The sequence below is a fragment of the Grus americana genome, chromosome 5 (genome assembly GCF_028858705.1).
Source record: "Grus americana isolate bGruAme1 chromosome 5, bGruAme1.mat, whole genome shotgun sequence".
NCBI lineage: Eukaryota > Metazoa > Chordata > Aves > Gruiformes > Gruidae > Grus > Grus americana.
The window spans coordinates 71285323-71299461 of record NC_072856.1 but is presented as its reverse complement, the minus strand read 5'-3'; positions in this window follow the sequence as shown (position 1 = coordinate 71299461).

Genomic DNA, 14139 nt, shown 5'->3' with positions numbered 1-14139 from the left:
ACAAATATTTTTCAGTTCTCTAGGATTCATAAGGCTGGGCAACTCTGAGATACAAGACATAGGGAAAACAGTCCAAGGTGGAAGAATAGTGTGAGGTTGTTACACAACATAGCCTGGTGCCACCTGGAGCCTGGCTCCAGCATGGGCCACCTTCCCCGGTAAGCAGAGGACTGGCTGGTTTTGCTGAGACAAACGCCTCAGATGTGCAGCGTGCCTCTGTGCTGCAAGATTAAGCAGGTCGGGCTACGCAGGTTTCATGCTCAGCTCTTTCAAAAAATAGGCTCTGGAAAAAGAAGAGGAGCCTTTTCATAGTTGTCAGGGGGAGTTTGCCTTTGCTCTGGCATGATCTGACAGAAAAGGAATGGGTCTGGCTGTAGTACAGCGCCTTGGGCTTTCCAGCTTACGGCATTCTGCCTGTCCAATTTGCCTAATCCTTGGCATGATTAATAACTGTCCTGAAGAACGGTGCTCAGCTTCCTTGTTCTGCTCGTAGCCTGCTTCAGTGGCCTCTTGTGAGGAAGGTTTCCCATGTCACGGTGTGCCCTCGGTACTCAGCAGAGGAAGGACGTGAGGAATGGCTGCTGCGTGCCCGGGCGGCAGTAGGCAGTTCCCGGTCTGTCTGCGCAGGCTGCTCGGGTGTCAGCCTGCCAGCTCTGACTGTAATCGCACAGCAGTCCGCTGCAGGAAACCGCTCACGACTGGCTATTTCACCTGGGAAACATGTGGGGACAGAGGTGGAGGAAAAATGATAAGGCTGAAGCAGGGAGTTAGGGCCGCCTGGGCCGGTGAGGGGGAATAATTTACCCGTCATGGCAGAAACGATCAGCCTGTGGGACATGGGCGAGATGCTAGACAGCCAGGGTGTCTTCTGACCACAACACTGTGTAAAGCTGGGCTTTCTACACGTAATCGAAGGGCGTGCAGTACAGATTAATCGTATGCCCAGCACCTTACTATTGGCAAATCTAGAATAAAACAGGAAAGTTCATGTGCTGAGAGATGTAAAGTAAAATCACTGCCAGTCCCTGCTACTGTTTCTCCCAGTTTTTAATGGGTATGTTTTTCCTTTGGTTAACATAATTCCTCCTAAGTAATATGTTCCTGAATTTGGTATTGTGTTTTCTGTGTTTGTATGCCTTATGGCTTGGTTTGTCCTTTCTTTTTGTGGAATGCTGACTTCTGTGTGAAGACAGCACACCATATCCATGTTCATTTTCCACCACTCCTCAAGCGCAGCTACTGCTCCTTTAATTTTTGTCCTCTGTTCCATCACTTCTTGGTCTTCTCTTTATTTCTTCATGGAGTGTTTTTTACTGTCCATCTTCTCTTTGCATCATTCAAAAATTCTGGCCTCATTTATCTCGTCTCTCTTCCCGTTGCAGGTAACAATAAGAAGTAAATGTAAAAGAAACTTAGAAACCACTGATGCCATGCTCTTTTTCTTGTCAACTTCATCAGAGAGGAACTGGAATGCCACTGTGAAGTTTTGTGTTGCCTAGCAACAGGTTTCTCACCCGTGTGGCTCTGTGATGCTGGGCTTACTAATGCAAGTGTGTTTGATGGAAAGGACCGAGTAGCAGAAATGGGCCACCTGGGCTTCCTCAAGCAGCATCCTGCAAGGTGGGGAGGGTGTCAGACAGCAAGAGGCTTATGTCTCTTCCACTGCAAATCTTCACTCAGAGAGGGAGGCTGCAGAACCCATTGGGAGCTCAGCCTCTGTCGGGACACCGTCCTCCAGCACGTTGCTCTATTGGTAACGCTCTGTGTTTAGAGCTCCAAACACATGTGCACTTTGGGGAGGGTAAGCATAGTCCCTGAAGGTGGAATAGGAGCTGTTTACACACAATTTGAAAGAGCACATTTTGAACGAGGAAGGGTTTTTGACAAGACCTGCACTGAGGGAGATGCATCACCACTCTGCTCGTATTGGTGGGACTTACAGGCTGAACTTGCCTCAAGTCTCATTTTGGCACCTTCTCAATGACCTTGGATACAAGAGTATTGAGGGAGATGGTGTCAAAAACCCGTGTAAAGTGAGTGTAAATGATGTCCACAGTTCTCCTCTTGTTCACAAATCCAGTCATTTTATCCTTGAAGTTGATCAGATGTGATTTACCCTTGGTAAATGAATGCTGGCTGTTCCCAGTCACCTCCTCCTTCATGTGCCCAGAAATATGCTCTAGGAGGATTTCCTCTCTGATTTTCCCAGGCACCAAAGTGAGAACTGATCCACTTGTAGTTCCCCAGATCATTCTTTTGGCCTTTTTTTGAAGATGGATGATATTTTCTTCTCCTCAGTCACAGAAGTCCTCCCTCTTCTCCTCAAATATTCACAGATGACAGCATCCCGTATAGATGCCAGCAGCTTCCTCAAACCCACAGATGCAGCCCATGAGATCCCATGGACTTGTGTAGGTTAAGATCATTCAGATAATCCCCAACTTGACCCTCATCCACCACTTGTCATTTTGCATTTCCCTGAACATCTTCTCTGAGCACAGAGGACTGGTAGATGTAGTTGGTGAAGACTGAAGCAATGCAGAGGATTACATACCCTAAACCACTTCCCAAAGGGAAATAAGTTGGCCTGGCAGGTCAGTTGGCCTTCGCAGTCATAACTGCCCCTGTTTTAGTGAATACACTGATGCAGCGGCTTCAGTGAGGGCTCTCATTTGTCTTCATTCCCCTAGCTGTACAAGTAAAACCTGTACTGCTGGCAAAGTCAACGCACATGTTCAGAGTCTGTAGGCTTGCTGTAGCCCATTCACAATGCTGCTGAGCACTGAACAGTGCTGGTATCGTCCTCCTCAGCTGTCACACTGTGAGTGGAATCACAGCAGATGTGCTTTCCTGAGGACTACCATTTCTGCTGGCCTTCTCCAGGCTCCTTGCAGGGCAAAACCAAAGTGTGTGGACCAGAGATGGCAAGAAGAGGCCTTTTGCAGTGGAAAATGTCAAACATGGTTACACTTCTGAATAATCATTGTATCTGCTGCACTTTCTTACTCTATCTTGTTCACGTTTCACCTTCTCAATGCAACCGACCTTCCTGTAGGAGGTATCTTGTCTTCCTTGTTGCTCTTTACAAAGCTGCTTGGTCTGTCTCTTTGATTAACAAGTCTGTATACACAATATCGGACTGACAAAGAGAAGGAGTAGAGAGCACGGTACTAGAGAGATTTTTGTTCTCCTCACTGACATTTCCCTATGTAAAGAATTGGCTTTGCTGCGATCCTGCCAGATAAAATGAGACAGCTTCCTTGTATCTGCAAGACTTAGGGCTGGCGTGGCTGTTTTCCACAAACACTCCTAGCTCAGCTCTGTGCTAATAGGTTTACCTCATCTATGTATTTTTCCACATTCTGCATTTTGATGGGTTGTATCTGCCGATATTCTCCTAACACCCTTGTAATTTACAAATGCCCTCTGTCTCCATGTCAGAAAGAAAGACTTGCTCCAGGCTGCACTAAAAATTCCAAGGCAATGCTAGGAACTTAACTTTGAGTTTGGTCTTGGTTGCTAAGAGTCACAGAATCACACGATAAATGAGGTTGGAAGGGATCTTTCAAGACCTTTTAGTCCAACACCTCTGCTCAAGCAGACTCTACTACCTGTCTGGGCAACCTGTTCCTGTTCCAACCACAAAATATTTTTAAATGGAATTTTCCGCACTCCAGTTTGCACCCATTGCCTCTTGTCCTGTCACTGGGCACCATTGATAAAGGTCTGGCTTCGTCTTACTTACTGGTCCCTGCTCAGGTATTTCTACAAATTGGTAAGTTCCTCCTTAGGTCTTCTCTCCTCCAGGATGAACAGTCTGCTTTTGTCCACAAGGACTCCAAGGTCCTTCTCTGCAGAGCTGCTTTTCAGCTGGTGTACTGGTACATGGGGTTATTCCTACCCAGATGCAAGTCTTTGCATTTCTCCTTGTTGAACTTCATGAGGTTCCCCTCTGCCCATTTCTCTGGCCTGTCCGGGTCCCTCTAAACAGCAGCACAACCCTCTGGTGTATCAGCCACTCCTCCTGGAAGGAAGACAGAACTGCTTCCTTGCAGAAGGAAAGTTGCTGTTAACTGCTATTTTAAGGCAGATCCACATGGCAACACAGAGGGACTTATGAGTGTAAAGCTGCAGCGTGGACTCTGCTCTGCAGGATTATTTTACCTGTCACTCCATGCCTCTGCTCTACGGGCTGAATAAGAGCCAGCAAAGAACCACAAAGTACTGGTGTTTCCAGTATTTTAAAAACATACCATCCTTCACAGTGATTCATAACATTATCAGCAGAAATGAATTCCACAAAGAATCTCATTTCCCCGCTCTGAGGTTCTGCCAAACCAAGAGCACTCATGATACCACAGAGTACCAAAGCCATGAAGAATTTGGTACTGCACTTTACAAACACTTAGCAGAACTATTTTAAACCACTCCCTTGAGCTGGTTGACTCCAGGGCTGTGCCAGGAATCAAAAGCAGAGCTCCCAGTAGAGCTTGGCCAGATTTGTAATGAGCTGCAGGGCAAAGGCTGTTCCTCCCGGAGCTCCTGGGCTGGCATGGAAACATGCAACACTGAACTCAACCGCGTGCCACAGGCAGCAGCTTCCCTCTGTGACCATGGGGAAAAGGCTTCTCACCACTATCAGGGCATCAGCGCTTCACTCATTAAGTCCAACTGCCATAGCAAAGAAGAAAGTACTACAGAAGGCCTGCTAAATAAGATTCTGGAAATTGCATTATAATTTTGTGAGTGAACTGTAATTCCTAGTTTCTTCTAAGCCTGAATAAGTGTTGAGTGATATTCACTTTCTTGACCAGTAAAAGCTATGAACTTGAAAATTAAGTGAAGTTGACAAGGACTTGTTCTGGCCAGTGAAAAATTGGTGTTGTGGTGATTTTAGATTGGATTTTTGAGATATTTGAAGATTCTTGAAAGTTTTTGGTTTGGTACAAATATCAGTTATTAACTGAGATAGGGGTACAACACTTTTCAGTTATAGCATTATCCAGCTTCATAAATTTTGTTGAGAATTTTATGCAGTTCTCAGAACTTTACTGAACATTGTTCTCTTACCCTCTCTTCTGCTATCGTTATGCTTCATGAAAGAAATTTTTGATTCCAAGTAGGGAACAAACATTTTCCCTAATATCCAGCTTCAGTCTTTGATGTGCCAACTGTTAAAGCCCAGTGGACAAATGCAAAGAGTTCAGGATAGTCACCTTAGCTAAAAGTGCCAAAAATTAGAAACCGTCACTGTCCCTCAGTATGTGACTATATGGAAAGTACTAAGCTGCTCTGATGAAATAGAGCCACTGGCATTTGTGGTTTGTATTTGAAGCAATTATCAGCACATTGAACTTTCCTCCCCCTCGAAGGCCTTTCAGTGTCAAGGAAAGTGTTTTACATACATGACTGTAAAATTCTTTATGTCTTTAGGTGCGCTGTGCCATCAGACACATTTTTTGAAGTCTTTCAAGATCCTTTTGGCTTACTGGGCACTAAAACCTCCATTTAATCATAGCATCATAGAATGGTTTGGGTTGGAAGAGACCTTAAAGGTCATCTAGTTCCAAACCCCCCTGCCATGGGCAGGGACACCCTCCACCAGCCCAGCTTGCCCAAAGCCCCATCCACCCTGGCCTTGAACACTGCCAGGGAGCCAGGGGCAGCCACAGCTTCTCTGGGCACCCTGTGCCAGGGCCTCAGCACCCTCACAGGGAAGGATTTCTGCCTCACATCCCATCTCCATCTCCCCTCCTGCAGCTTCAGGCCATTTGAGAATAACCTACAGACTAGTATCACAGAAAAGACAGATAGAAGTTAGACCAAAGTCACTGTGAGATTGGTAAATTTTCTTTTTCTTCCTACTAATGCTGTCTCCCTTGATTCTTGCTGCAGCCAACCTCCCCCCTGCTCCAGTTACTCACCAGGTCCTGGGCATTATGCACTCTGCAAGGCCTTTGGTGTGTCTGTCTCCTGTGCACACCATGGGAAATCATCTGACAGCTCTGTGCGCCTGGTCAGCTGGGCCTCCTCCCACGCAGTGACCTGTCTGAGCTCGAGAAGCACCAGTGATGTTTCTCTATGCCTCCATTCTGCGTTGAGTGGGACGCTTGGGTGCGTATCCACTGCACCTGCTCCCCACTGCAGTCCCTCTCCTGGTTCCTTCAGAAAATTCTGGTTCTGCATTCTCCCTTGCCATCCACATCCACAGCCTTTGGATGCTGTAGCACCATTTCCCCCACCCCACAATGCACCAGACACGTTGGACGTTTATGGCACCTGACGAACCTGATAAAAAGGCAACTTTGTGATCTTTTTCTGAGTCTTGGGTCCTGCTTGCCCAGAGTCCCTCTGGAGAGCAAGTGGCAATTCCCCACACAATGTGTGCTACTTGGAGTTGTGTTAGCTGGTTACCTTCAGAAATTATTTTTAAACCTGTGGTCCCCCTCATCACTTCATAGCTATGGCTCTGTGGCTGCCTGCTTGCCTCCTTAGCTCACCTCTTGGGCTGGAGAAGGCCTTTGCTCAGTACAAGTTCAGGACAACACGTCCCAAAGGTAAAAGCCAGGAGCAGATGCTTGGAGAGGTGAACAATAAAAGTGATGCACAGGACTCTTCTGCTGACTGGAATCCCAGCCTCACAAATTTGGCAGCTAAAGGGTTTCCTGAAGTGACAATTATGCCTGGATCACCACTCACAGCCCTGGGGGCTTATCCTCTATGTGTCTGCCTTATCAAACATATTAAATAAATTTTAACTTCTGACTTCTATCATACCGTCTGGAAACATACTTCACAATTTAATTATGTCTCTATGAAAATGTACATCCTTTTGCAATTTTGAAGCTGCTTCCTGATTATCTCAATCTTATTTTTCAACCATGAGAAACCCAGATCTTCAGATCATTCATGATCTTACAGATTCCTCTGCATTAGCTGTGTCTTTGCCTAACGCATTTCCAGGTTATTTTGCATACTTACATGCGTTTTCAGCTGAAACAAGGCCATGCACTCAAGCAGTTGTCACCGAAGCCTTAAAAAATGAAAAGCCTATTTTCAGTGTTCAACATGAAAGTCCACGAGTGCTGGCCAGTTTTTAAGAACCACCTTTTAGAGGCACAGGAGCAGGCAATCCCATTGTGTCATAAGCAAGCCAGGCAGAAGATCAGCTTGGCTGAACAGGGAACTTCTTGTGGAGCTCAAGAGGAAAAAGAAATTGTACAGTCTCTGGAAGCAAGGTCAGGCTTTGCAGCAAGATGACAGAGCCGTGGGTCGCACATGCAGGGAGAAGACATGAAAGGCGAAAGCCTCTGGGGAGGTCCCTGCCAACTGGAAGCGAGCCAACGTTATTCCAGTTTAAAAGAAGGGCGTGAGGGAAGACCCAGGAAACTACAGACGTGTGAGTCTGCCCTCAGCACCTGGAAAAATCATGGAGAAGATTATACTGGGCACTATTGAAAGGCATTTAAAGAACAATGCTATCATCAGGAACATGGGTTCACAAAGGAAAAGTCCTGTTTAACTAATTTGATATCCTTCTGTGATAAGGTCACCCCCCTAATGGATGAAGGGAAGGCAGTGGATGTAGTTTTACTACATTTTAGTAAGGCTTTTGATATTGTCCTTCACAGCATCCTTCTGTCCAGTTGTCCAGCTGTGAGATGAACAGGTTCATGGTGCACTGGGTGATGAACTGGCTGAACAGCAGGGCTCGAAGGCTTGCAGTGACTGGGTCTAAATCTGGCTGGAGACTGGGCACCAGCAGTGTTCCTCTGGGTTCAGTACTAGGGTCAGTGCTGTTAAATATTTTTATCATTCATCTGGATGTGGGAGTTAAATGCACCATTAGCAAATTTGCTGATGATACCACACTGGGAGGTTCTGTTGAATATCTTGCGGAACAAGAGGCCTTGCAGGTGGGATCTAGATAGATTGGAGCATTGGGCAATCATCAATGGCATGAAATTTAACAAGTCCAAATTCCAGATTCTGCACCGCAGATGGAGTAACGCCGCGCACAAGTATAAATTGGGAGAAGAGTGGCTGGAGAAAGGGATCCTGCAGATCGGGATCTGGGGGTGCTGGTCGGCAGCAGGCTCAACGGGAGTCAGCAGCGTGCCCTGGCAGCCCAGAGGGCAAACTGCACCCTGGGGGGCACCAAACACAGCACGACCAGCTGGTCAGAGAGGTGACTATCCTGCTGTATTTACAATCGGTGCGGCCTCACCTGGAGCACTGTGTGCAGCTCTGGGCCCCGGCACTTGAGCAGGATGTTCAGGGACTGGAACGTGTCCGGAGGAGGACACCACAGCTGGTGGCAGGGCAGGAAGGCATGTCCTCTGAGGAGCGGCTGAGCACTCGGCGTTTGTCTGGTTTGGAGAGAAGGAGGCTGAGGGGCGACCTCATCGCTCTCTGCAGCTTCCTGAGCAGGGGACGTGGAGAGGGAGCTCTTCTCCCTGGGATCCGGGGACAGGACGCCTGGGAACGGCTCAAAGCTGCGCTGGGGGAGGTTCAGACTGGACATGAGGAGGCATTTCTCTGCGGAGAGGGTGGTCCAACCCTGGAACAGGCTTCCTGGAGAGGTGGTCGGTGCCCCGCGCCTGGCAGTGTTGAAGAGGCGTTTGGACACTGTTCTTAATAACAGGCTTTAACTTTTGGTCAGCTCTGACGTGGTCTGGCAGTTGGACTAGGTGATCGTTGGAGGTCCCTGCCAACTGAAATTTCTTTTCTTTTCTTTTCTTTTCTTTTCTTTTCTTTTCTTTTCTTTTCTTTTCTTTTCTTTTCTTTTCTTTTCTTTTCTTTTCTTTTCTTTTCTTTTCTTTTCTTTTCTTTTCTTTTCTTTTCTTTTCTTTTCTTTTCTTTTCTTTTCTTTTCTTTTCTTTTCTTTTCTTTTCTTTTCTTTTCTTTTCTTTTCTTTTCTTTTTCTCTTCTCTTCTCTTCTCTTCTCTTCTCTTCTCTTCTCTTCTCTTCTCTTCTCTTCTCTTCTCTTCTCTTCTCTTCTCTTCTCTTCCCTTCCCTTCCCTTCCCTTCCCTTCCCTTCCCTTCCCTTCCCTTCCCTTCCCTTCCCTTCCCTTCCTTTCTCTTCCCTTCTCTTCCCTTCTCTTCCCTCTTCTCTTCCCTCTCCTCTTCCCTCTCCTCTCCTCTCCTCTCTTCTCTGCCTGGATGTAGGGACATCTAGCAGGGGACATGTGAACTGATCCCTGAAATCCTTTGTGCAGTTGTAAATTCTGCTCTCAATTGGGGTGTGTCTCTACTGACTTTATGGGGCGTTAATGGCAATTCTGATGGCAAAATACACAGAAGTACATAGTTCCCCCCTTTACTGGAGGCTATGGCAGAGCTATAGAGCCATAGGAAGAGCTGTATCAGAAACTCTAGGAAAGTAAGGACCACAATTAAAGGTGAAGTACGGCTAATGTGATATCACACTGTCATTTGAGCAGCTTTCTTGCACATAATTCATTTCCCTCTGCCAAAAGCAGACTGTGAGGAAAAGGCACTGCTCGCTGTCTGGCAATGCAAGAAGTGATGGTGTGTGTCGTGTTTCATTACAGCGGGGTTACAGTGCAACACTCCAGCAAGAGGAGAAATCTGCGATAATGTAGTGCTGAGCACTATGGATCATTTCACACATAGGCGTTTGCAAGTGGTCTTGCCCATTTCTACTAAAGTTCTTATCTACTGACAGCTTCAGGATAGCTGAGATTATTGCACATCATGTTATCACAAATATCGGTGGGAAAGACTTAGGTAGAATGAGAGCAGCAAAAAGCTGTAATCTTCATATCAAGGGGTAGTGAGGCATTAACCCTTCAGCCGTTGTACAGCCACTGATCTCAGCTGGGGTTATCCAGATGGTGCGCAAACTGGTATAAAGTTAAGGAGGATTGTTCTTCTGTATTACAAAATTTATTTTATTTATTTATTTCATTTTAAGGTCTCTTTCCCAGTGTAGTTACTTCAGGTTGGTCTTGGCTGGTTATTGACATATTTGTGTCTGTAAGGTTAGGGCCAGCTGATAAGGTGGAACTAGTCACGCAAGTAAATCAGGGTGATTATTTTATAGAAACATTAGGACAAGGAGCACTGCACTGCAAATCTATCGTTTGATGTGTTTTGGTGATGCTAGCACACAGAATTTCCACAATAAAATGTAAAATAAGTTGACCAGCTTGTTAATAGAATGGAAAATAACTATGAGTATGTAACAAACATTATCAAAATTCTCTTTTAGTAAGGTAGTTTTAAGGCTGAATCTTCAAACTCTCCCACTCCAGGTGAGACCCATGTTTTCGTGTGTGAACCTTGGCAGGCAAGGCAACAATGCAATGCAGTGTGATGTGACTTCTTTGCCTCAGTCTTTAATAATAATACCAGTTGTTCTCCAGGTACCCAGCCCCCTGAGCTAGAAGACAGGGACAGGGAGAAAAGTGAAGCCCCCATAATCCAAGGGGAAATGGTTAGCGACCTGCTACACCGCTTAGACACACATGCTGCTTGGGGCTGGATGGGATCCACCCAAGGGTGCTGAGGGAGCTGGTGGAAGTGCTCACCAAGACACTTTCCATCATTTATCAGCAGTCCTGGTGACTGGGGAGGTCCCAGTTGACTGGAAGTTAGCAAATCTATGAGAAGGGCTGGAAGGAGGACTCAGTGAACTACAGGCCTGTCAGCCTGACCTCGGTGCTGGGGAAGGTGTCCATCTCTGCTGACCAATGCGACAAGACCATGTGGAGTTCCCAGATCACTGGGGGCTTGCGTGCTGTGCACTGTGGAGGCAGACGGGAGTCTCAGAGTCACGCTCTGCCTGCTCTGTGCGGGTTGCTGCAGCTCGCTCTCAACCTGTTTTCTCCTTGAAGGTGCTGGGGGAACTGCCCTCCTGTCCAACAGCCATGTGTAACTGTCCTGCCACCATGTAATTGCTCAGATACTCATTGGTTTGCACAAGATTAACAGCTGTGGTGGGTTGACCCTGGCTGGAGGCCAGGTGCCTCCCAAAGCCGCTCTGTCACCCCCCTCCTCAGCTGGGCAGGGGAGAGAAAATATAATGAAAGGCTCCTGGGTCGAGATAAGGGCGGGGAGAGATCACTCACCAGTTACTGTCATGGGAAAAACTGAATTGACTTGGGGAAATTAGTTTAATTTATTACCAATCAAATCAGAGTAGGATAATGAGAAATAAAACAATCTTAAAAACACCTTCCCCCCACCCCTCCCTTCTTCCCGGGCTCAACTTCACTCCTGGTTTCTCTCCCTCCTCCCCGCCAGCGGCACAGGGGGACAGGGAATGGGGGTTGTGGTCAGTTCATCACACGTTGTCTCTGCCACTCCTTCCTCCTCAGGGGGAGGACTCCTCACACTCTTCCTCTGATCCCTCTCACGGAACAGTCCTGCATGAACTTCTCCAACGTGAGTCCTTCCTACAGGCTGCAGTTCTTCATGAACTGCTCCAATGTGAGTCTCTCCCACGGGGTGCAGACCTTCAGGAGCAGACTGCTCCAGCATGGGTCCCCCATGGGGTCACAAGTCCTGCCAGCAAACCTGCCCTGGCGTGGGCTCCTCTCTCCACGGGTCCACAGGTCCTGCCAGGAGCTTGCTCCAGCGTGGGCTTCCCATGGGGGTCACAGCTTCCTTCAGGTGCCTCCACCTGCTCTGGCGTGGGGTCCTCCATGGGCTGCAGGTGGATATCTGCTCCACCATGGACCTTCATGGGCTGCAGGGGGACAACCTGCTTCACCATGGTCTTCTCCACGGGCTGCAGGGGAATCTCTGCTCCGGCGCCTGCAGCACCTCCTCCTCCTCCTGCTGCACTGACCTTAATGTCTGCAGAGTTGTTCCTCTCACATATTCTCACTCCTCTCTCCGCCTGAAATTGCTGTTGCACAGGGGTTTTTTTTCTCCTTCTTAAATATGTTATGCCAGAGGTGCTACCACTGTCACTGATGAGCTTGGCCTTGGCCAGCGGCAAGTCTGTCTTGGATCTGGCTGGCATTGGCGCTGTTGGTCACAGGAGGAACTTCTAGCAGCTTCTCACAGAAGCCACCCCTGTAGCCCCCCTTGCTACCAAAACCTTGCCATGCAAACCAAATACAACAGCAAAGCACTGTGGAGCACAGTGGCTGTTGGTATGTAATCAGGGTAAAGTTGTGAAGAAGCTATGTGTTTCTCAGTGTATTTAACAAGATATATTTCTGATAGCTATTGTTAACTTAGCAACAAGTACCATGTCTTGATCACACCAAGCTGAGTGGTGCGGTTGATACTCTAGAGGGAAGGGATGCCATCCAGGGGAAACCTTGACAGGCTAGAGAGATGGGCCCATGTGAACCTCATGAAGTTCAGCAAGGCCAAGTGTAAGGTTCCGCGCATGGGTTGGGGCAATCCCAATCGTGGATACAGGCTGGGTGATGAGTGGATTGAGAGTAGCTCTGCGGAGAAGGGCTTGGGAGTGCTGGTGGGGTGAAAAAACTCAATATGAGCTGACAATGTGCACTTGCAGCCCAGAAAGCCAATCCATTCCTGGGCGGCATCAAAAGAAGTGTGGCCAGCAGGTTGATTGAGGGGATTCTGCCCTTGGCTCTCATGAGACCCCACCTGGAGTACTGCATCCAGCTCTGGGATCCCCAGCATAAGAAAGACATGGACTTGCTCGAGCAGGTCCAGAGGAAGGCCATGACAATGATCAGAGGGCTGGACCACCTCTCCTGTGAAGACAGGCTGAGACAGTAGAGATTGTTTAGCCTAGAGAAGAGAGGGCTCTGGGGAGACCTTATAGTGGCCCTCCAGTAATTAAAGTGGGCCTACAGGAAAGATGGGGAGGGACTCTTTATCAGCGAGTGTAGTGACAACATGAGTGGCAATGGCTTTAAACTGAAAGAGGGTAGGTTTAGATTAGATATAAGGAAGAAATCTTTTATGATGAGGGTGGTGAGACACTGGAACAGGTTGCCCAGAGATGTTGTGTATACCCCATCATTGGAGGTGTTCAAGGCCAGGTTGGATGCGGCTTTGAGGAACCTGATCTAGTGGAAGATGTTCCTGCCCACGGCAGGAGGGTTGAACTAGATGATCTTTAAAGATCCCTTCCAACCCAAATCATTCTATGATTCCATGATTCTATGATTCTCTGTCACTGCTATATTCACTTGCAGCTCCAGGGCAGTGAGACACCACAGGCATTTTTGTAGAGACAGTACAGACACAAAGACTAGGAATCCCTCCAGGCATGTAAACACCTAGACACTGCAAGAGCAAGAGAAAAATGGGACTGTTGTTCTGGTGTTGCAAATAGGGAACTGGGAGGTGACTTGTCCAAAGTAAAACTGTGTCTGTGGAGGAGACAGAAAAAGAATGTGAGTGTGATGAAACCCTGCCCCATCCTTAGGGACCAGACCATCCCCTTCTATTTTGTGCCTGGACCACAGTGGATGTTTGTTACCAGAGCATGGCTTGTTATACTTCCCCACCTACATCTCCGCAAAGAAAGCAAACTGTGTACACTAATGAGATGTCTTTGGCGTAGATCCTGCCTTCAAAGGGAGAGAGTGGTTTGACCCCTAAATAGAAAGGAGACCTTAGCTATTCTGCAGGTGACCTCCTTGGCTCGTTCATCTCCCTCCTGCATGGCCAGCAACATATGCATAAACCGTGCAAGTTACTGGAGGGAATAGGACCATGTTTAGGAAACAGATAATAGTAATTCCTGTGTCAAGCTGGCTGCAAATTCTGTGACTCTGTAGAACACCACGTTTTTTCTTAATGCAGGTGCAGTTTAGATACATGCATTTTTTGGAACAGCCTCTCTCCTGCCTGTGGCAGTGCTCTCATTTCCTACGTTTCTGAAGGATGTGTGTGGGGATCAGGAGCCTGCCAGCCCCCAGGGCAGCCGGGTGCCAGGCTGCCCTGCAGATGGCAATCCTGTACTGCGGCAGGCTGGCACAGCGCTACTCCAGAGCCCTGGCTTTATGGCATCGGGGATATTGGGCTTTTACCTTAGGTTTGCTGTGAAGCAGACTGTGTCGCAGCATTTTATGGCTTCAGTAAAACATGCTCCAGAGAAGGAGATTCATAGCTGTTATTTACTTTTGTAAAACAAATGCACAGATTTACTGTGCTGCAGGGTCATTCGTTTCAAAGGTG